Source organism: Salmo salar, chromosome 06, assembly GCF_965601325.2.
Source record: "Salmo salar chromosome 06, fSalSal1, whole genome shotgun sequence".
NCBI classification, from domain to species: Eukaryota; Metazoa; Chordata; class Actinopteri; order Salmoniformes; family Salmonidae; genus Salmo; species Salmo salar.
In genome coordinates, this window is record NC_138296.1 from 33499330 (window position 1) to 33524211 (window position 24882).

The following is a 24882-nucleotide window of genomic DNA, read 5'->3' on the forward strand; positions in this document are numbered from 1 at the left end:
GAGAGAGAAACTTATGACCAGATCACTGAGCATAGAGCTAAACAGTCACAGTTCGTTGCAATTGATGTCAGGTTCTTTATTGAATGGAAATGTGACATATTATAGTGTGCGAATGGTAGGCCTAAATATAACCATAGAGTACCTTGTGCTTAATGGAGTTATCTATGGGCAACAGGTTCAGCAGCTCAAACAATGCATGCCCATGTAAAGGAAGGAGGATTCTCACCAAGGACAATAGCCCAGTATAAAAGAGGCTTCTGCAGCAGGCTATGCTTACCCCCTAGCATCAGCAACAAGGTAAGTCTCCCCCCCGCTTGACAAGAATAGCTGAATTCTTTTAACTTCATGTTAAAAAGCAGATTTCCATGTTATGTGGTTGCATTCTCAGACAGGCTTCTGGACCGTTCAAGCGCACAGCTTTTTTGGTGTCAAGGGATTCAGTGATTGCAGTAAGCTGCAAGAAATAGGTAGGTAGAATGACAAATTCCAATTTAATCTTTGACTTTCAAGGAAGAAAAAGCCTGAGATTAAATGTGTTATGTTATACTGTATTCTTAGAGGTCAAAATGAGCGGGGATGGAGAAATGTCCATCTTCGGGCCAGCTTCCCAGTACCTGAGGAAGTCAGAGAAGGAGAGGATCGAGGCTCAGTCTACGCCCTTTGACGCCAAAACAGCCTGTTACGTCAGTGATAACAAAGAGCTCTATGTGAAGGGGCTCGTCCAGAACAAAGACGGAGACAAAGTTACCGTCCAGACCCTGGATGACAGAGTAGGTCCACGGTGGAACCAATGTTGTAGCAGTCAGTGGCAACATGGGCTCATTTCCATTCAATGTGCCAGATTGGAGGCTTGCCTTCAGCAGCTTTCAGAACCCTGCTGTATTTTGTTTCTATTTTCCAGACTGTAACAGTCAAGGAGGACCAAGTCTTTCCAATGAACCCTCCCAAGTTCGATAAAATGAAGGACATGGTTATGATGACCCACCTCAATGAGCCCTCTGTGCTGTATAACCTCAAAGAGCGTTACGCAGCATGGATGATCTATGCAAGTCTTTTACACTGATACACATTTTTTTAAATTGATAATCTCATTGTTAAATGTATCTAACAAGGGCATATATGTTTCTTTTGTATTGACAGACCTACTCTGGGCTGTTCTGTGTGACTGTGAACCCCTATACGTGGCTCCCGGTCTACAACCCAGAGGTGGTGAGTGCCTACAGAGGGAAGAAGAGGATGGAGGTCCCACATCACATCTTCGCCCTCTCTGATAATGCCTATCAGCTCATGCTAACGGGTATGTCACCCACTGCTTTAAATGTCTTTTCATTACATATTGTGATTTTGAACATCCAACCTATTGTGCTTATTTTTCTTTAGATCGGGAACATCAGTCTATCCTAATCACGTGAGTATCATGTGTTTTTCTTTTTTTAATTGATGCAGCTATAGTAGTTGCCAATTAAGTGTATTCGAATTACACAATAATCTGATATTTTTCTTCAACAGGGGAGAATCCGGTGCAGGCAAGACTGTAAACACCAAACGTGTCATCCAGTACTTTGCAACAATTGCAGTGTCTGCGGACCAGAAAAAAGAACCAGTCAGCAAGATGAAGGTAAGTTTATACCTTTTGTAGTGCAGTGGCTTTGACCGGTGCTGTACAGAAATGGGCTTTAACTGGTGCTGGTCAGGAATGGGCTTTGACTGGTGCTGTACAGGAATGGGCTTTGACTGGTGATGTACAGGAATGGATGTCAGATACATTTCCTTTCTTGTGGCAGGGAACCCTGGAGGATCAAATCATCCAGGCCAATCCTCTGCTGGAGGCTTTTGGGAATGCCAAGACAGTGAGGAACGACAACTCCTCTCGCTTTGTGAGTGAAACCAGAATCCAACAGAATAGTTTTTTTTACGCAGAAGCGTAGCAATAAGAGCTGAACAATGTTAAACTTACAGTAAAACATTTTTTTTTTTTCTCAAAAAGGGCAAATTCATTAGAATACACTTTGGTACAACGGGTAAACTGGCCTCAGCAGATATTGAAGTGTGTAAGTACAACATTTGTTTTGTTGCTAAAATGCATTTCCTGACTTTATCCATATACTGTATGAGTGATGTTGAATTAATTCTGCTTTGTTACTGAAAGATCTGCTGGAAAAATCTCGAGTGACATTTCAATTGGATGCTGAGAGGAGCTACCATATATTCTACCAGCTTACTTTCAACAAAAAGCCAGAGCTTATTGGTACATAGAATCTTGACATACTGCAGTATCTCTCTTACTAAGCCTCTCTCTCTCTCTCTCTCTCACACACACACACACACACACACACACACACACACACACACACACACACACACACTAGCAAATAATATGGGACCCCCATCATATGTGACCCCCATCAAGTGTGACCCCCATCATATGTGACCCCCATCATACGGAACCCCCATCATACGGGACCCCCATCATACGGAACCCCCATCATACGGGACCCCCATCATACGGGACCCCCATCATACGGAACCCCCATCATACGGAACCCCCATCATACGTTAGCATGTCTTGTCATCAGGTGAATCATAACTCCAACACATTTTTGCTAAGAGCAGCTTTTATATACAGTATATATATTTCACACTCCATGGTGACATCATTTATTCATTAATAAACCAATAAGAAAGAGAGTTCCAAACCTCTCTGCCAATAACAGCAAATTTTCCATTTTCCCCTCCCCACTCAGACATCTCCCAGACAGTCCTAGCAAAATTCTTGCTTGAGAAATTGCTCTTTGCAAAGAAGCTATTTTTGTTTCTTTTTGACCATTTTAATTGAAAACAAATAACGGTAAGGTACTTAATTGTTACATAGAAATTATTTGATATTGAGATAAAAATGCACAGGTACACTGTTTGTGGGTGCTTTTTCAAAGTCTACATATGTCAGATACTCCAGTTAGTGTAACTGGCTCCGGTGAGTGTAATTTGCTCAATATTAGGAGTTGAGAAATAAAGTTAGAATGAAGATATTGTCCTCTTTTCTACTGTAGGTACTGTATGTCATTCTAAACTTGTCTATTCTGTTGCTGCTAGCGATATTCATAAAAACATTGGGAAAAATTTACTTAAAAACAAAATAAAAAATTGGGGACCCCAGTCTAATTGAATTTCCCCCTTTCAGATATGCTTCTCATCACCACCAACCCCTATGACTTTGCCTTTATAAGTCAAGGAGAAATCACTGTGAAGAGCATAGACGATGCAGATGAATTGATAGCTACTGATGTGTTGAGTTAAGGGGATCAAATATGCATGGTTTCTTTTCAGATAGCTTTCATTTGATGTCCCTCTTTTATGGCACAGGAAGATATTGATATCCTGGGTTTTACTGCTGATGAAAAGGTTGGCATCTACAAGCTGACTGGAGCCATCAATGGGAACATGAAGTTCAAGCAGAAGCAGCGTGAGGAACAGGCAGAACCTGATGGCACCGAGGGTGAGGTGGGAACACTCTAAAAACCCTTCATCACACGATTGTGTATATCATAACTGAATCAAATACAATTAATCAGGTAGTCATCAATCTTTGTCATAGAGAACAGGTATTAACAAAACAAAAGTTGTAATGTCATAAATTGACGGTTGTCTGCTCTGTTTGTAAAGTATTGTTGTGTTCTCTATACAGAAGCTGATAAAGCAGCTTACCTGATGGGCTTGAACTCTGCTGACCTGCTCAAAAATCTCTGCTATCCCAGAGTAAAGGTTGGGAATGAGTATGTCACCAAAGTACAAAGCGTTCAGCAAGTAAGGCAATAAGACATGGACAATATGTGTCCTTAGACTAAGCAATGGTCAACTAAGAGGATATTTTCTATACATTATAGGTGTACAACTCCATTGGAGCCCTTGCCAAATCAGTCTATGAGAAGATGTTCTTTTGGATGGTCTTAAGGATCAACCAACAACTGGATACAAAGCAGTCCAGACAACATTTCATTGGTGTTCTGGATATTGCTGGATTTGAGATCTTTGAAGTATGGTTCCAACATATTGATATCTTTCATTACTAATGTTTTGTGAAATGAAACAAGCATACATTGATCCTCAGGCATTCATTTGCATGATACGTTCATATTCCCTCAGTACAACACACTGGAACAGCTCTGCATCTTCTTCACTAATGAGAAACTGCATCAGTTTTTCAATCACCACATGTTTGTGTTGGAACAAGAGGAATACAAGAAGGAAGGAATAGACTGGGAGTTCATTGACTTTGGTATGGACTTGGCTGCCTGCATTGAACTTATTGAGAAGGTATTGTCAAAAACCATATACATTGATTTAATCATGTTGAATGCCCTGCATTTGACTAGTTATTCTCAGTAATTAATAATCTCTTGTCCACCAGCCAATGGGCATCTTCTCCATCCTTGAAGAGGAGTGTATGTTTCCTAAGTCAACAGACACTTCTTTCAAGAACAAACTCTACGACCAACATCTTGGAAAGAACCAAGCTTTCCAAAAGCCAAAGTTTGTCAAAGGCAAACCTGAGGCCCATTTCTCCCTGGTGCACTATGCTGGTACTGTGGACTACAGTAGCACTGGCTGGCTAGAGAAGAACAAGGACCCGTTGAATGAGTGTGTTCTGCAGCTGTACCAGAAGTCATCTGTCAAAATACTGTGTATGCTTTATGCAACCTTCTCTGCAACAGACGGTAACCATGCATTTTTTGTTTATATTACCTGATCAAATTAGATCAACTGACCACGAAGACCATCTTAATTCATCTCACATAGCTAAAATAACAGGCCATGCAGTATTGATAATTATTTCAACATTGTTTCTTCAGAGCCTGCGGCAGGTGGTGCGGCCAAGAAAGTTGCTAAGAAGAAGGGAGCATCGTTCCAAACAGTTTCCGCTCTGTTCAGAGTAAGGTGTTGATCAACGTGCAGAGCTGCATAGACAAAATAAGACATAATTCTCTCCCCACATGAGCTATTGTATATAGTCTATATACCTACACTTCCTGATACATTTTTACGTTACATATTTTCAGGAGAACCTTGGCAAGCTCATGACAAACTTGAGAACAACCCATCCTCACTTTGTGCGGTGTTTGATTCCAAATGAGACCAAAACACCAGGTACTCAGGATAATCTGCTCAATTTCAACTCCATTGAACTTTACTGCCTTGAGATACTGCTAAATGTCATTTTATGCTTTCATCATAGGTACAATGGAAAACCAATTGGTTATCCACCAGCTGCGCTGCAATGGTGTGTTGGAGGGTATCAGAATCTGCAGGAAGAGATTCCCAAGCAGAATCCTTTATGGGGACTTCAAGCAGAGGTAAATTGGGGGACACATGTTAATGTAACGGAGTTAAGAACGTGCCTTAAGCTCACTCCACAGCTGGCTTGAAATGTCGCCGATGGAGCTATTCAATTGGTACCTTTTGTATAGCTCAAATGGTTGGTAAGTTGTCAAGGAGGGACGGCTGTGTATTTGTGAGCAGAGGATCACTGGTTCGAGATCGGTATGGGGACAGGGACAGTGGAGGAAGCTAAACTGTCAGCAGCACACTGACATCGGTTTCATTAGGGACTACTTGATATGCGGTTTCTAGTGTATTCAGTACTAATGCTTGGTCCCATGTGTTTCAGGTACAGGATCCTGAATGCCAGTGCTATCCCAGAGGGACAGTTCATGGACAACAAGAAGGCTGTGGAGAAACTGCTAGGCTCCATTGATGTGGATCATACTCAGTACAAGTTCGGCCACACCAAGGTGCACTTTTCACACTGCATACAACATTCACACTGTAATAGTAATGCACAAACCCTATATTGATAGTAAACCAAACTCCTCTTTTTCAGGTGTTTTTTAAAGCTGGTCTCCTGGGTGCTCTGGAAGAGATGAGAGATGAGCGCCTAGCCCATGTTGTGACATCCACTCAGGCACTGTGTCGAGGAAATGTTGTCAGACTGGAGTACCAGAACATGATGGCCAGAAGATATGGAAACACGGGTATTTTGCAATATCAACACTGAACTCTGGGATATCATTTAAGTCAATTTTGAATGTAAACGAACAGAATAATCTTGACTTTACTTTGATAGGGAGTCCATTTACACCATACAATATAATTTCCGCTCATTCATGAACGTAAAACACTGGCCATGGATGAAACTATATTTCAAACTCAAGCCTCTTCTGAAGAGTTCAGAATCGGAAAAAGAGAAGGCCCAAATAAAGGTGGACTTCACTAAGTGCAAGGAGGATCTGGCCAAATCAGAAAGCAGGAGAAAGGAGCTTGAGGAGAAGATGGTCTCCATTGTCCAAGAGAAGAATGACCTTCTCCTTCAAGTTCAGGGTGTAAGTACTCCCAAAATAGTTGAATAAATAGTGAAATACATCTGCAACTAACATTATAACACTTTAGTAGTTGTTATTACATCAACAAAATGTTATTATTTCTGACTAATTAGGAATCAGATCATCTGCTGGATGCTGAAGAGAGATGTGAGGGCCTGATCAAAAGCAAGATCCAGATGGAACAAAACCTTAAGGAGGTAACAGAAAGACTGGAGGACGAGGAGGATGGGAATGCTGAGCTGACTGCAAAGAAGAGGAAGCTGGAGGATGAGTGCTCTGAGCTCAAGATAGACATGGATGACTTAGAACTCACCTTAGCCAAAGTGGAGAAGGAGAAACATGCCATAGAGAACAAGGTAATCCACCTACTCCTATTAGGCTTCCTCAGGGTTTAAACCATTTAAACAGTTTCACAACAACACTTCATTATTATTTCAGATGAAAAATCTTACGGAAGAGATCATGTCCCAAGGTGAGAATGTCGCTAAACTGACCAAAGAGAAGAAAACCCTCCAAGAGGCCCACCAACAAACACTAGATGACCTGCAATCAGAGGAGGACAAAGTCAACACTTTGAACAAAGCCAAATCCAAGCTGGAACAGCAAGTTGATGATGTGAGTTAGTTTATTAAATGAACATGGGTGTGATGATGTGTGAAATGTAAAATAAGGTACATGTACAGTACTCAGTATTTTATTTGTATGAATGTAGCTTGAAGGTTCCCTGGAACAAGAGAAGAAGGTTCGTATGGACCTCGAGAGAGCCAAGAGAAAGCTGGAGGGTGACCTGAAGCTGTCTCAGGAGACCTTAATGGACCTGGAGAATGAGAAGCAGAAGAGGAATGAGAAGCTCAAGAAGTATGATTACTTTTTCCCCCAAACACATGCACAAAACAGGATTAAACCTTTAACATAAAACTACACCAATATTGTATGAACCTCACAGTACTTTGACATTGTCTAATGTTGCATTGAACAGGAAAGACTTTGAGGTGTCACAGCTGCTGGGTAAGGTTGAGGAGGAACAGTCTCTTTCTGCACAACTTCAGAAGAAAATCAAAGAGCTTCAGGTGAAGAAAATCTTCCTGTATTTGTCTAATGGGTTAATTAACTTGAGGATCTGTTATCTGTTATGGATAAATGCACTATGGGTGTGCTAGGCAAACTGAACATAGTTTGTCAACCTGTAGGGTCGTATTGAGGAACTTGAGGAGGAAACTGAGGCTGATCGTGCTGTTCGGGCCAAGCTAGAGAAGCAGAGGGCTGACCTCTCCAGGGAACTTGAGGAGATCAGTGAGAGACTTGAGGAGGCTGGTGGAGCCACTGCTACTCAGGTTGAGATGAACAAGAAGCGTGAGGCTGAGTTTCAGAAGCTGCGTCGAGACCTGGAGGAGTCCTCTCTACAGCATGATGCTACCTCTTCTACTCTGCGTAAAAAACATGCAGACAGTGTGGCAGAACTGGGAGAGCAGATTGACAACCTCCAAAGAGTTAAGCAGAATCTGGAAAAAGAGAAAAGTGAGCTAAAACTGGAGGTGGATGACCTGTCAAGCAACATGGAGGCTATTGCTAAAGCAAAGGTAAGTTAACAAATATTTCTTCATGTTTGTTTTTGGTTTTGAAATATATATTGAAATAGCTACAGTTTTTAAATTTGTGAAATCTACAATTTTGCAGATCAATTTGGAAAAACTGTGCCGTTCTCTTGAAGATCATCTAAGTGAAGTGAAAACTAAAGAGGAAGAGCATCAGAGATTGATCAATGACCTTTCAAGCCAGAAGGCTCGACTCGAGACAGAAAATGGTGAAAACTTCAAGTCCAAATAGTCAAAGCCAATGTTCACATCTACATATTTCTGAACTTCTATTTTGATCATTTTCAGGGGAGATGTCACGACAGCTTGAGGAGAAGGATTCCTTAATGTCACACCTAACTCGTGGCAAACAAGCCTATGTCCAACAAATTGAAGAGCTGAAAAGGCAGAATGAGGAGGATGTTAAGGTCAACATAATATATGCTACTAAAATGTTATGTTTGTGAATAAAAAGCCCATGACATTTGCTTTCCATATTAGGCTAAGAATGCCCTGGCCCATGGTTTACAATCAACCCGCCATGACTGTGACATGCTCCGGGAGCAGTATGAGGAGGAGCAGGAGTCCACGGCTGAGCTGCAGCGGAGCATGTCCAAGGCCAACAGTGAGGTAGCTCTGTGGAGAACCAAGTATGAGTCTGATGCCATCCAGCGCACTGTTGGATGGCATCAGCGCACTGATCTATTTTCTCCATGTTATCGCTTCAACCAAAGGGAAAGGTATTATGGAATTCCATGTTTCTCACTACAGGAAGAAGCTAGCCCTACGTCTTCAGGAAGCAGAGGAAGCTGTTGAGGCAACCAACTCCAAGTGCTCCTCATTGGAGAAGACCAAGCAGAGGCTGCAAGGGGAGGTGGAGTATCTGATGATGGACGTTGAGAGAGCCAACTCTGCTGCTGTCTCTTTGGACAACAAGCAAAGAAATGTTGATAAGGTGCAAGATGGCATACCTACTATTTTAGAAATAAATGTTTATGATGCTTTAACATGTGTTTATTTATATGACAAATATAGCCTGTCTATAATAAGTAATATTTTGAAATTTGCAGATCTTGGTAGAGTGGAATCAGAAATTTGAGGAGAGTCAGGCAGAGCTGGAGGCATCGTTGAAAGAGGTTCGCTCCATGGGCACTGAGAACCTCAAAATGAAGAATCTCTTGAACATCTCGAAACACTCAAACACGAAAACAAAAACCTGCAACGTATGTCAAGGTTCTTTATTAAGTAAATGCTCTCATGCCACACCCAATCTTTAAGTATAGAAAAAATTATGCTTGCTGAAAATATTGTTATTTTCTAGAGGAAATTATGGATCTTACTGAAAAGCTAGGGGAAACAGGAAAAACCATTCATGAGCTTGAAAAGTCAAAGAAACAGTCTGAACAGGAGAAGACAGAGGTTCAGACTGCCCTGGAGGAGGCAGAGGTAATAGTAAAATGTGTAAAGATGGGTACCTCATATTTATCCTGATTCCCAACTACAATACCTTCCTGTCTATTCTGACTGTACGTTAACTCCCATTCAGGCATCTCTGGAGCATAAGGAATCTAAGCTCCCCCGTGTACAGCTGGAGTTAAACCAGGTGAAGTCTGAAGTGGACAGAAAGATTTATGAAAAGGATGAGGAGATTGACCAGCTGAAGAGAAACAGCCAGAGAGTTATTGATTCCATGCAGACCAATCTGGACTCTGAGGTCAGGAGCAGGAATGATGCCCTGCGAGTTAAGAAGAAGATGGAGGGCGACCTCAATGAGATAGAGATTCAGCTGAGCCATGCTAATAGACAGGCCAGTGAGTCACAGAAACAGCTGAGATATATACAAGTTCAGCTCAAGGTTAGCTGATGGAAACATACGTACTGTACATGGAATATACTGTTTGTCTTGCAGTTATAGGAGAGACTTCACCATTTCCTCTTACTTTGATCAATTCATTCCCCCATAGGAAGCACAACTCCACCTTGATGATGCTATTAGAGGACAGGAGGATATGAAGGAGCAGGTTGCCATGTCTGAGAGCAGGAGCAACCTGTTGCAGGATGAAATTGAGGAGATGAGGGGTACTCTGGAGCATACTGAGAGAAGCCGTAAAACATCTGAGCAAGAACTAGTGGGTGCTAGTGAGAGAGCGCAGCTATTGCACTCACAGGTACAGTACTCCACTTTCTTAATCACCTCTGCCCTAAAGCAACAACTAATTTAATCTAAAAATACAAAATGTCCCCATTGTAATTTGCTGAATTACATATTTTACAGAATACAAGCCTGATCAACAGTTTCAAGAAACTTGAGGCTGATCTCACCTCAATTCAGGGTGAGATGGAAGACAGTATTCAGGAGGCCAGAAATGCTGAGGAGAAGGCCAAAAAGGCTATCACTGATGTAAGTTTATATTCCGCCTTATTTACCGTCACTGTCCCTTTTATGGTTATCAATGTGATAAACTGTTTTTATGGTTATCAATGTGCTAAACTGTTTTTATGGTTATCAATGTGCTAAACTGTTTTTATGGTTATCAATGTGCTAAACTGTTTTTATGGTTATCAATGTGCTAAACTGTTTTTATGGTTATCAATGTGCTAAACTGTTTTTATGGTTATCAATGTGCTAAACTGTTTTTATGGTTATCAATGTGCCAAACTGTTTTTATGGTTATCAATGTGCTAAACTGTTTTTATGGTTATCAATGTGCTAAACTGTTTTTATGGTTATCAATGTGCTAAACTGTTTTTATTGCATGTTCAGGCTGCCATGATGGCAGAGGAGCTGAAGAAGGAGCAGGACACAAGTGGTCACCTGGAGAGGATGAAGAAGAACCTGGAGATCACCGTCAAGGACCTGCAGCAGCGTCTGGATGAAGCAGAGAATATTGCCATGAAGGGTGGAAAGAAGCAACTCCAGAAACTGGAGACAAGGGTAGTGTTTGTATAGTTAATATTATAATAGAACCTTGACTACTATTGGAGATGCAGATGACAATGTTATGCTGGTATTGTGTGGTGGTAATAGCTGTTGGTTTCAATCAGGTGAGAGAGCTGGAGAATGAGCTAGAGTCAGAGAAGAAACACATCTCAGATGCTGTCAAAGGCATACGCAAGTATGAGTGCAGAATCAAGGAGCTCACCTATCAGTTAAATATCAGCTGGATGGGTACACTGCATGCATTGATTTCCTCATCACCACAGTTCTTTGGTGCGTGGCAATTCTAATAACTCTTTTTTAAAACAGTCTGAGGAAGATAAAAAGAACATCATTAGACTTCAAGAACTGGTGGACAAGTTACAGCTGAAGGTTAAAGCCTACAAGAGACAGGTGGAGGAGGCTGTGAGTACAACTCAATCCAGACCAGTTTACAAATGGTTTGGAACCTCCCTTAAAAATGTTGATACTTGATCCAATTTAATTTTATAGGAAGAGCAAGCCAATACCCACCTGACCAAGTTCAGGAAGGTGCAGCATGAGTTGAAGGAGGCTGAAGAGCGTGCTGACATTGCTGAGACCCAGGTCAACAAGATGCGGGTCAAGAGTCGTGACATGGGCAAGGTGAGTTGATGGGATAGCAAACTTACTGCATTGTCTTTTGTTCATACAATAAATCTGACTAACCAAACCTGATATACTGAAGTGGCATACAATATATTCCTTACTATTTCCTTATTTTACAGGGAAAAGTCAGTGAAGAGTAGCAGATGGCTGGCATTCTGAAGAAAACGTGGGCAATGCCTGCAACATTAAGCAACATACGCTTAACCAACTTCCAAATACCTCATTTGTTTAGTCTAATGGATATTGATGAGAACTGTAAGAAAATGGTCAAGAGGTGAAATGTAGAAGTTGTAGATGTATTATTTTACGTTTGCAGTAGTGGATGTATGTTGCCCTATAACAATAAACTTTCAACATGATTTGTGTTTATTGATTCATTGTCTGGATACACAAAAGTTAGCCTATGCTATTTGACAAAATCAGTAGTAAAAAAATATACAAAATAATAGCCTAGTATTTATTACTGCTCTATCCCATTTTGAATGGCGCAAAATCCATTCAACATTAGGGCCTACCTACACAAAACAGGTTCACAGTTGACAAACCTAGGTCTTGCATTGCATTTGCAGACAGTGGCTTACTGGGCATTCAGCTCAAAAAAACATGTCAAAATGTCCCTACAGAAACGTTTTTTCTTTCACATTCTGCCCCCACTTCCACCCATAGCATTGCAGTATCCTAATGGAATTCCTATTGCTGCAAAATAAACTAAAAATAATCACTTAATAAATCCAACACTGATACAAATATGAATGATTTGGTGGACTCATAACCTGGCCTAGCATGATTACATAATGACTACCCACTGGGCACAAACTGGTTGTATAGTGACAATGTATGTGACGTTGAATATATGTGGAAAATACATTGAATTTGAATACAACGTCAACTGTTGTTTTGAGGGTGATATTTCAACCACATAGACCAAGTCATCATGGTAACCAAATTTCAACAGACAAAAAATATGTTGAATTTGTACCTTTAAAACAATGTCAGATATCTATGTTATATCTACATTACATAGGCTGGGCAGCAACTGCTAGTGGACTGTTCTCTCTGCTACCGCACGGCAAAGCGGTACCGGAGCGCCAAGTCTGGGTCCAAGAGGCTTCTAAACAGCTTCTACCCCCAAACCATAAGACTCCTGAACAGCTAATCAAATGGCTACCCAGACTATTTGCCCCCCTCCCCCCCTGCATGTACATAGTTACCTCAACTACCTCGACACCGGTGCCCCCGCACACTGACACATTGACTGTACCGGTACCCCCTGTATATGGCCCTGCTACTGTTATTTACAGCAGCTCTTTTATTATTTGTTATTCTTATCTCTTACTTTTTTGGGGTATTTTCTTAAAACTGCATTGTTGGTTAAGGGTTTGTAAGTCAGCATTTCACTGTAAGGTCTACACCTGTTGTATCTGGCGCATGTGACAAATACAATTTGATTTGATTTGATCTACCTACTGCTACCCTTTGGTCTCCCATCCAGGGTTTTAACCAATCCCAACCCTGCTTGGCTTTGATATTTGTCACTTACTATTAGCCGTGCTATCATGAGAATGATTGTTTAGAGATCTCCACTTAAAAACGGGTAGGTGTAACAGAGCAAATGAAATGTGACCATACTTTTTCACTCATATATCATTCATGATGCTATTTAGGCCTATATAGCATATGCAAAGTCAACAGCTATTGTTTCAATTCAAGCCTCGATTCAACTAAAAATAGACAATACATAATAGTCCTCCGGATTCAAGCTCTGTTTGATTTCAAATGTAATAATAATTAGTGATATTGAATTGTGTTTGGTTGTAAACGCAACCAAATATACAGTCGTTGCCAAAAGTTTTTGAGAATGACACAAATATTAATTTTCACAAAGTCTGCTGCCTCAGTGTCTTTAGATATTTTTGTCAGATGTTACTATGGAACACTGAAGTATAATTACAAGCATTTCATGAGGGTCAAAGGCTTTTATTGACAATTAGATGAAGTTGATGCAAAGAGTCAATATTTGCAGTGTTGACCCTTCTTTTTCAAGACCTCTGCAATCCACCCTGGCATGCTGTCAATTAACTTCTGGGCCACATCCTGACTGATGGCAGCCCATTCTTGTATTATCAATGCTTGGAGTTTGTCAGAATTTGTGTTGTTTTTTTGTCCACTCGCCTCTTGAGGATTGACCACAAGTTCTCAAATGGGATTAAGGTCTGGGGAGTTTCCTGGCCATGGACCCAATATATCGATGTTTTGTTCCCCGAGCCACTTAGTTATCACTTTTGCCTTATGGCAAGGTGCTCCAATATGCTGGAAAAGGCATTGTTCGTCACCAAACCGTTCCTGGATGGTAGGGAGAAGTTGCTCTCGGAGGATGTGTTGGTACCATTCTTTATTCATGGCTGTGTTCTTAGGCAAAATTGTGAGCGAGCCCACTCTCTTGGCTGAGAAGCAACCCCAGACATGAATGGTCTCAGGATGCTTTACTGTTGGCATGACACAGGACTGATGGTAGCGCTCACCTTGTCTTCTCCAGACAAGCTTTTTTCCGGATGCCACAAACAATCGGAAAGGGGATTCATCAGAGAAAATGACTTTACCCCAGTCCTCAGCAGTCCAATCCCTGTACCTTTTGCAGAATATCAGTCTGTCCCTGATGTTTTTCCTGGAGAGAAGTGGCTTCTTTGCTGACCTTCTTGACACCAGGCCATCCTCCAAAAGTCTTCGCCTCACTGTGCGTGCAGATGCACTCACACCTGCCTGCTGCCATTCCTGAGAAAGCTCTGTACTGGTGGTACCCCGATCCCGCAGCTGAATCAACTTTAGGAGACGGTCCTGACGCTTGCTGGACTTTCTTGGGCGCCCTGAAGCCATCTTCACAACAATTGAACCGCTCTCCTTGAAGTTCTTGATGATCCGATAAATGGTTGATTTAGGTGCAAACTTACTGGCAGCAATATCCTTGCCTGTGAAGCCCTTTTTGTGCAAAGCAATGTTGACGGCACATGTTTCCTTGCAGGTAACCATGGTTGACAGAGGAAGAACAATGATTCCAAGCACCACCCTCCTTTTGAAGCTTCCAGTCTGTTATTCAAACTCAATCAGCATGACAGAGTGATCTCCAGCCTTGTCCTCGTCAACACTCACACCTGTGTTAACGAGAGAATCACTGACATGATGTCAGCTGGTCCTTTTGTGGCAGGGCTGAAATGCAGTGGAAATGTTTTTGGGGGATTCAATTCATTTGCATGGCAAAGAGGGACTTGCAATTAATTGCAATTCATCTGATCACTCTTCATAACATTCTGGAGTATATGCAAATTGCCATCATACAAATTGAGGCAGTAGACTTTGTGAAAATTAATATTTGTGTCATTCTCAAAACTTTTGGCCACGACTGTACATGTTTTACTATTTCTAGACAAACTGGAATTAAAGCCAGTGGTAGTCAGTGGTACAGATTGAACTATCCAAAATACAGAAGATACATCTCCTTCTGTCAGGCGTGTGCATACTTGTGCTGAAGTCAGGTGCAGGAGAGCAGGGAATTGTGAACAGGCGCACACTTTATTTCGGCAGGAGAGATATACAGACGGATGCAGCTGCATCGAAAAAACCTCCAGCCAACAAAGAAAAGTGTAAAACGCGCAAAAAAAGTCACAACACATCAAATGTATACAAACAGGCTTCGTGAAATAACATGGGAAAAATGCACGCAAGCCTAGTGCGTACAAAAATACGTAACACACAATCTTACACAAAAGACATGAGGGGGAACAGAGGAATAAAAACATGTAGTGTGATTGGGGAATGAAAACCAGGTGTGCAGGGAACAAGACAAAACAAATGGATACATGAAAAATGGAGCAGCGATGGCTAGAAAGCCGGTGACGTCGACCGCCGAACGCCGCCCGAACAAGGAGAGGTGCCGACTTCGGTGGAAGTTGTGACACCTTCAAATGTTCCACTGGCATTAATTCCAGTTTGTCTAGAAATAATAAAACATGTATATTTAGGATTTATGTCTCCATCTCAACCAAAAATCTAAGTTAAAGAATAGGACAAAATTAAATGAAACTTTATTTAAAGTGCATTTCCAGTATGATTTGATTTACTTTTATTCCTTAACTTAGATATTTGTTTGAGATGGAGCCGTGAATCCAACATAGCCTATCGATTATTAATTTGTAGACAAATTGTAATTAATATCTGACTAAGTCAGTGGAACAGATATCCAAGTAGAAGATACATCTCCTTCAAACGTTGATATTTGGTTGAATTGACAACCAAACACAATTCATTATCACTTTTGAAATACAAAAAATATCCTATTAACTTGTCAACAACTGAAGTTAATGTTATGTTGTTGGATTCATGTCTCCAACTCAGCCAAAAATAAAAGTTAAAGAATGTGATTAAGCCAGTCGCTCAGATGGAACTATGCAAGCAGTAGATACATCTCCTTTCAATGTTAATATTTGGTCGTGTTGTCAACTAAACACAATTAAATATTACTTTTGTAATACTACAGTACATATCTTAAAGTTAAGCCTATTTTACAAACTAATATAACATTCAACCTTAAAATGAGTAACACATCCATGGCCACATTGAGGTTACTGTAACTATAAATGTTTTCTTATGTAATCATACAGTATAAAGCTGCATGTTCAAGATCTCGAATGGCATTGATCACTTGCACCATGTTCTTTTAATGTAATCTCAACTGCAATCGGTTCCGCTATTAGATGAATCACACAGTGATAACACATTAAGTTGTTGTATAAAAAAACAAAATATCTGACGTTGTATTCCCATTTTAACTTTGCTGTGCCTTTAAATGGTTGAAAGCGCAGTGATCGTCAAATAAACCAAAAATCAGATTGTTTTTCTATTGGAATTTGTTTGTGCTTTTAGACAGTGGAAATCACAGTGATAACACATTGGAAACGTTTGGCTGTCCTTTTAAGTGGGTGACTATAGGTCGTAATCAATCAACGTCTCAACCAAATATTACCCAATTATCCACGTTGAAATGACGTAGTGTGCAGATGAATTATCCTACCTGTTCTTCCATACTCTTTTAACCTCGATCTCATCCAGTTTGCACAAGCTCAGAGGCTTTTCTGCTCTCGCGCGTGACAGCTGTTCTGAAGCTTTTCTTTTTTTTGCCTCTCCTGAAGCTTTGTTTCTATAGATAGATCATCTTTGACTCAAATCACCCACACAGGACAACACTCACAGACCTCAACTGGGAGAGACTGAGAAAGCAACAATTCCACGAAAAAAAATAATGTGTCTGGTTGGCTGATGTAAGTTATATAAAATTCAGAATGAGAAGAGCAAGTGAGGCAATTTTCTATTGAAATCGTAACTTTAATTTAAACTTCGATCCTGCTGTTTCTGGGCCAGAGCTGTAGGCTAACATTTGTTTCGGACAGTCAGAAAACCAGGAAAATATACTCTACACAATGTATTCCAATCATAATGTAAATGCATCTGCGGTGTCAATTTTGTTTTATTTAAAAAATATATATATATATTTTGTCTGCGGTGTCTAATTTCAATTCAGCATGTGCAGAAAAGCGATTGACAAAACCATAAGATGTTTATTGGACAAACCATGTTATTGAATAGGAATGTGAAGACTACTTTTACATGGTGTGAATATTGGCAATAGGCCTACCTACACTGAATTTTATTAGAAAATGATGTGGTCGTCTTCAGTCTTGACCGTAAAACATGAGACATTATCTTCTATCTAGTGATATTGAACAGCACCAGGAGCCATCAATCTGTCATTTTTATTGATATTCTAATCATCGTACATAATTATTTGTTCTAACTACTATGATTACAGTAGGACATGAACAACATGAAAGGTGAAGACAATATGACTGAATTTAAGGTAATACTATTTATTTAGGGACATAAAACTTTGTTCGTCAGAACATGATATTGGCACAGTATTTGTATTGCTAATGAAAATGTATTCATTATTTGAAAGTTAGTCTGTTCATTGATTTATGAATGGCCTGTGTACAGTATAAAGGAGGTGAATATGTTTGTAATTAAAATGTTTTGAATTCTTCACTAAATAATATATTACTATTTTAATGGGGCACACATGTTGGTTGAAGGACAATGTGTTTTAGTGGATAGAAAATATGACGCAAAAGTTGATTGGTTTTGTTGATTGTATAATGTTTTGGGTTATTTGTTATGATGGAGACGCTATTTTATTATAACACTGGTTTTACAATTCATCCAAGATGGTAGGACTATGATAGGCTATTAACTACCTAATTAGTAACCTCATGCAGTGGTGAATACAAAGAGCATGGCCCTGTGTTGAAGAAGACTGATTAAAGCATGTTGCAGCAAAGAAGGGTGAATACATTTTTTTGATTGCTACTAAGACCATAATCACAGATTCATAGATTTATCATATATAGCTCTTATCAAAGATGGTGTATTATAATGACAAGATATTCGAGTCACCGCTCTAACAATGAAAATACATATCCTCAAAGATTGAAGGCAGGCGGGAGGAGGCGAGCTCAGGTGAGACCATTCTAGCCAATGAGAGGGCAGATACATGTGTAAACAATTATTTGTATCTGTGCCAGTTTAGAGTCTGACAGCATGGGCAGCTCCATTGAGCCTATCCCAATTTAAAGTAGTACATTTTGTTCTTCATTGGCTGATTGTTCCAAACTCATAGGAATCCCCACCCAGTTGACTACTTTAAAATGGTGGAAGCCCTCAATGGCAATATCTATGCTAAAACAAGTTATATCCATGATTAATCCTCTATTTATCTCTATGACAACAGGAACAACTCCGATACAAAGTCACTTTTTTCAAAGTTTCCGTAATGCCACATGCGTCCACTTACAGTACCCGTCAAAAGTTTGGACACCCCTACTCATTCAAGGGGTTTTCTTTATTTTTACTATTTCTACATTGTAGAATAATAGTGAAGACATCAAAACCATGAAATAACACATATGGAATAATCTAGTAAGCAAAATAGTGTTAAACAATTCTAGATATATTTTATGTTTTGGATTCTTCAAAGTAGCAATCCTTTGCCTTGATGACAGCTTTGCACACTCTTGGCATTCTCTCAATCAGCTTCACCTGGAATGCTTTTCCAACAGTCTTGAAGGAATTCCCACATATGCTGAGCACTTGTTGGCCGCTTTTCCTTCACTCTGCGGTCCAACTCATCCCAAACCATCTCAATTGGTGATTGTGGAGGCCAGGTCATCTGATGCAGCTCTCCATCACTCTCCTTCTTGGTCAAATAGCCCTGACACAGCCTGGAGGTGTGTTGGGTCATTGTCCTGTTGAAAAACAAATGATAGTCCCACTAAGCCCAAACCAGATGGGATGACGTATTGCTGCAGAATGCTGTGGTAGCCATGCTGGTTAAGTGTGACTCGAATTCGAAATAAATCCCAGACAGTGTCACCAGCAAAGCATTCCCTCACCATCACACCTCCTCCTCCATGCTTCATGGTGGGAACCACACGCGTCTCACAAAGACACGGCGGTTGGAACCAAAAATCTTACATTTGGACTCATCAGACCAAAGGACAGATTTCCACCTGTCTAATGTCCATTGCTCGTGTTTCTTGGCCCAAGCAAGTATCTTCTTATTATTGGTAGTGGTTTCTTTGCAACAATTCGAACATGAAGGCCTGATTGACACAGTCTCCTCTGAACAGTTGATGTTGAGATGTGTCTGTTACTTGAACTCTGTGAAGCATTTATTTGGGCTGCAATTTCTGAGGCTGGTAACTCTAATGAACTTATCCTCTGCAGCAGAGGAAACTCTGGGTCTTCCTATCCTGTGGCGGTCCCCATGAGAGCCAGTTTCATCATAGCAATTGATGGTTTTTGCGACTGCACTTTAAGAAATGTGAAAAGTTCTTGAAATTTTCCACATTAACTGACCTTCATGTCTTAAAGTAATGATGGACTGTCATTTCTCTTTGCTTATTTGAGCTGTTCTTGCCATAATATGGCCTTGGTCTTTTACCAAATAGGGCTATCTTCTGTATACCACCCCTACCTTGTCACAACACGACTGATTGGCTCAAACGCATTAAAAAGGAAAGAAATTCAACAAGTTAACTTTTAACAAGGCATACCTTTTAATTGAAATGCATTCCAGGTGATTACCTCATGAAGCTGGTTGAGAGAATGCCAAGAGCGTGCAAAGCTGTCATCAAGGCAAAGGGTAGCTACTTTGAAGAATCTCAAATATATTTGTTTAACACTTTGTTGGTTACTACATGATTCCATATGTGTTATTTCATGATTTTGATGTCTTCACTATTATTCTACAATGTAAAAATAAAGAAAAACCCTTGAATGAGTCGGTGTGTCCAAACTTTTGACTGGTACTGTATATCAGTGCATTTGTAACAACCTAACCATTACGAAACTTCTATTAGATCAAATAAACCTCACGTAGCAAATTAGCAAGAAAATATTTTGTTGATCAAATTCGACACTCCAAATTGTTCCCATGGTGGGCTTATTTTCGTGGACAGATTTCGGGCGGAGTAAAACCTCTTGCTTCACATCTTTCTCTCTCTTCGCTCACAGAGTACCCTCTAGTATTATTAATTGGAAGGGACAAGGTCATTATCTCTGGTGTTGAATTGGAACTCAAAACAAAACTCTACAAAAATATCAATACCTTTATTCCCATGTCACAGTTCTTGGTTCTAATCTTGTTGACCTGAGACTCAGCTATGTCAGCACGCTCGTTAGCCTCTTCCAGCTCATGCTGCACCTTTCTTAATTTGGCCATGTGAACATTAGCTTGCTCCTCCTGAAATTGAATGAGATGCAGTGTAGGTTAGCCTACATTAATTATTGCAGTCTATTCCCTCTTTCTTGTATTCCTCTTGTTCCAGCACAAACATGGTTTGGTTAAAAAACTGTTGCAGTTTCTCATTAGTGAAGTTGATGCAGAGCTGCTCCAAGCTGTTGTACTGAGTAAAAAAAATCAAACCATTTATATGGTTGTTGGCCACTGAAGGTGGCAGTCTTAACATAGCTGCATTTAAGGTTGCTTAATGATGTTTTAAAATACATTTTAGAAAGATAAGTATAAAGAAATGAACTCACATCAAAGATTTCAAACCCGGCGATGTTCAACACTCCTATATAGAATTGTCTTGCCTGCTTCGTATTGAGCATCTTGTTTATACTGATGACCATCCATAAGAACATCTTCTCATAGATGGACTATGCCAGGGTGCCAACTGAATTGACTAGCTAAACAGCATGTAATGAATAATGATGAAAACAGTCAACAGAATATTAAATCAACTTGACCTGTTGAATATAATACCTGTTGAACTGTCTGCCCCTTGGTGACAAACTCATTCCCGACCTTCACTCTGGGGTAGCAGAGGGCTAATTCAGCAGAGTTCAGGCCCAAGAGAAAAGCGACTTTGTCTGCCACTGGTGGATAAATATGATGATGAGTTATGAGCTGATGATGTGTGTCTTGAGATTTGATCATTTAAGTCTAAAACATTTGATAAAACTAAGATATCTTACCCTCAGTGCTGTCAGGTTCTGCCTGTTCCTCACGCTGCTTCTTCCTGAACTTCAAGTTCCCATAATGCATCACAGCACCAGTCAGCTTGTAGATGGCCAACTTCTCATTATGGTTGAAGCCCAAGATACCAATGGCATCCGAGATAATTGAAAAACGTTAGCATTTACTATAACATGCAAGATTAATGTTTAATGAAAATAATTGCAAAACAAAATAATTGACTTCTCACATCTGTGGCCACCAGCTCTTCTTTGTCATCAACGCTGGCCACAGTGATCTGACCCCGACTGATCATTGTGAAATCCTACGGGTTTGTCGTGATTAGAAGCATTTCTGTCAAAGAATAAAACAATTATTATTTTGTGGATTATAATTTATGGACATTGTTGTATGGGGTTGATAAATAAGGGCAAATCAAGTCTGACATTTCAAATTGGAAATTACAAACTTTAGAAATCTTTTAAAACTCAAATACTATACAAGTTTGCATTTTCTACTGTGCAGGAAAATTCTCAGCAACAAAATAGTGATTAAATTAAGATCCTACATCTGTAGTAAATTTCATGAAGGGTTTTGCAAATAATTCTGGTAGGTTCATATTCACATGATATTCTTACTGTACCTATAAGTTCTGGTTTGTGATTTGTCATGATCTGATTATAGATATGATAGCTCCTTTCCTCTAACAGTTGGAATGTCACTCTAGACTTTTCCAATAAATCTAGACAGAGCAACAGTACATATATGATGAATACTAGTTACAGGTGATCAATTTAAAGGTCATGAAATTCAAGAGAACAAAACGTACATGTTTCAATATCAGCAGAAGTCAGTTTTCCTGTGGTTCTGAAGTGAATTCTGATGAATTTACCCTGTTGAAATGGAATATACGTTTTTGTTTAATTAAATATCTCCTATTTCCATTTCAAGTAAAGAGAAGCTTTGAGGAAAGTTACTTTCAAAACGAGAGGATTTGTCATTCCTCACTGTCTTGGCATTTCCAAAGGCCTCCAGCAGAGGGTTGGCTGAAATTATTCAATCTTCCAGCGTGCCCTGGGAGCCACATTCCATTACAGACATCTCTTACAGTACTTGCCTTTACAGTATTCATTGTCATCTCTGCCTTACCTGTATCTTTCCAGTTTGCTCCTTCTTTTCAGTACCTCCAGCCACTGCGATTGTCGCAGAATACTGGATAACACGTTTTGTGTTGACAGTCTTTCCTGCACCAGATTCTCCACTGTAAACACAGTGTAATTTTGACATTTTTGATATTGAATCATCCAATTATTTTCGTCTGAAGATTTAGACAGTCTCAAAGCAAATGTAATTCACTCACGTAATCAGGACAGACTGACACTCACTATCTGTAGGTTAAGTGGAAACATACAAGTATTACTGGTATATCTGCAATATCATCCACTGTGGCGAAGTTAAACCCCTCAGGTGCTTGACACTCCTTGAGGTTGCCTTAATAATGACCAGCTTAAAGAATTCAAAATTCTTACTTACCTGGAAGCATATTTTGATATGCATTATCGGAAACAGAGAAGATGTGTGGTAGGGCATCCATACGCTTTTTGCCTCTGTAGGTTGTCACCACCGATTGGTCGTACACTGGGAGCCACTTGTAGGGGTTCACAGTAGCACAGAACAGCCCGGAGTAGGTCTATAATGACAATTCATATTATGTTACATGATATGACAGAGTCCTAAACAAACAGGTCTCCTTATTAAAGCCCTACTTACATAGATCATCCATGCTGCATAATGATATTTGAGGTTATACAGCACAGAGGGCTCGTTGAGGTAGGTCATCATGGCCATGTTCTCCATGTTATCATACTTTGGAGGATTCATTTGATAAACGTCCTCTTCTTTCATGGTTACCGTCTAAAAAAGGGCATTTAAAATGATGACACACCATGCAATGAAAGGTGATTAATGCTTTTAACGTTGCAGTAGATATTTAAAAAATTCAATTTGAAGTCAAGTAACTCGGATTTGCAAATGAAGAAGTTTTAAACTAATTGGTCAGATACAATAGGACCCACCTCTCCATTCCCACATTACACGGTGACTTTGCAACCTTGTCTGTTCTGGACGACTCCTTTGACGTACAGATCCTTGACATCTGGCACGAAGCAGGCGTTCTTGGCATCAAAGGGCCGGGTCTGAGCCTCAATCCTCTCCTTCTCAGGCTTGCGGAGATAGATGGCGGCTGCTCCAAAAGCGGCCATCTCCACGTCCGAGCTCATGATAGCAGTTCACTGATTTATCCAGATATTAATATGAAAACAAAACATACTACTTTTATTGTGATTCTTTGTAAAATTGTGTGGAAAATGTTTTCATGTAATATCATCATATTGTCGTCAGATGTCTTTCTGCCTTAACGTACCGTCCTCACACCCCAATAGAAGGTACACCAGTTACAGCGTGCCTCCGTTCTGCTAAAGAAACGCAAAAAGCGCTATCATCAGAGTGTTAGAAAAGGCTAATAAGTGGCTATTGTCTTTATCCATTACCTCCATGGTCCTGACGCTTGATCCCAGTTAAACGAAGTGCAGGACTATGCTCCCTGAACCTAACTTTGGATTGAAGACAGGCTGAGGAGGGAAATGCATAGGCTCTTACCGCTGGTTAGCCTACTAGATGCCAGGCCTCTCAGTGAAGAACACGGTGCAGTTGTGGTCCTTTTATGAAGATGAATGTGCTGGTCGGGCAAAAAAATGGCCCTCTGAATTTGGGCATGTAATTCTATCCAAATCTCAAGTCACATGATCAATTTCTGCTCAACTTACATATGGAGCAGGATCTTCAAGTGGTAATGGGGACGTGTCACCAGCAACAGGTGATGATCCTCAATCTCGATTTTTACATGCCTTCGATCCTGTCAAACCATGCTGTTAGCTATTAACATACAGTACAGAAGGATAATTAATGCATCTCAATTTTGGGTTACAGCATTTCTGTTATTCGGGGACATTCGTAAAACATTTTAATACACTGTTTTATTAGCAGTGTTGATTTGGAGGGTGAAGGTGTCATTGTGTGTATTTCCGGCTGTAAAAGGTGTACCTTACATCACTTAATCACCACTACCCACTGGGTACACACTGGTTGAATCAACATTGTTTCCACGCCACGTGAACCAACGTGGAATAGACAGTGAATTGACGTCTGTGCCCAGTGGGTAGTGACTTCAAAATCCCTCTTCACCTAGTTGTATATCCTTGAGGAACAAATGACCTTTAGGCAACCTTCAAGTTCTGCGACTTGGATACCTGTGGGTTCCTGGAGTAATTTCACAAAATGTTTATTAGTTTGAGTGAACTCAAATCACTCAACCATCTGTGTCACTAATTAAATCAACTCATCTTTATTCAATTACATCTGATTTGTTTGCTAGTTTCCTTGTGCGTGTAAACTGTATTGAACCTTTGTTACAGCAGTGTCCTATGGCTTGAGAGGGGATTCACACATATCCTTCCCCATCAGCTGCTTCCGTTGGAGGAGGCAGATGTGGCCACCAGCTGGTGTTTTCTGTGGCTGGTCACTTATCCAAACTGTTTCTCCTAGACCAGTATATCACTGTCAAAGCTCTCTTGACATAATGTCACATTTTTGAACTGTGATAAGCTGGAAGAAGCTTGGTTTGACATTCTACATCTTCTGTGGAGGACACTGTAGGTTGTTTACTGCTACAGCTGTAGGATCTTTATTTGATCACCCTGTTGCAGGATAACTTTCCTGCATTGCATGACATTTAAAATTTGT

General features: G+C 40.2%; 2 pseudogenes; one reads left to right on the forward strand and one right to left on the reverse strand.

The window, feature by feature from the left end:
- Positions 1-566: 566 nt before the first annotated feature.
- On the forward strand, positions 567-11522 carry LOC106606932 (myosin heavy chain, fast skeletal muscle-like; annotated as a pseudogene).
- Positions 11523-20401: 8879 nt separating this feature from the next.
- LOC106606933 (myosin-4-like) lies at positions 20402-23360 on the reverse strand (annotated as a pseudogene).
- Between the last annotated feature and the right edge of the window lie 1522 nt (positions 23361-24882).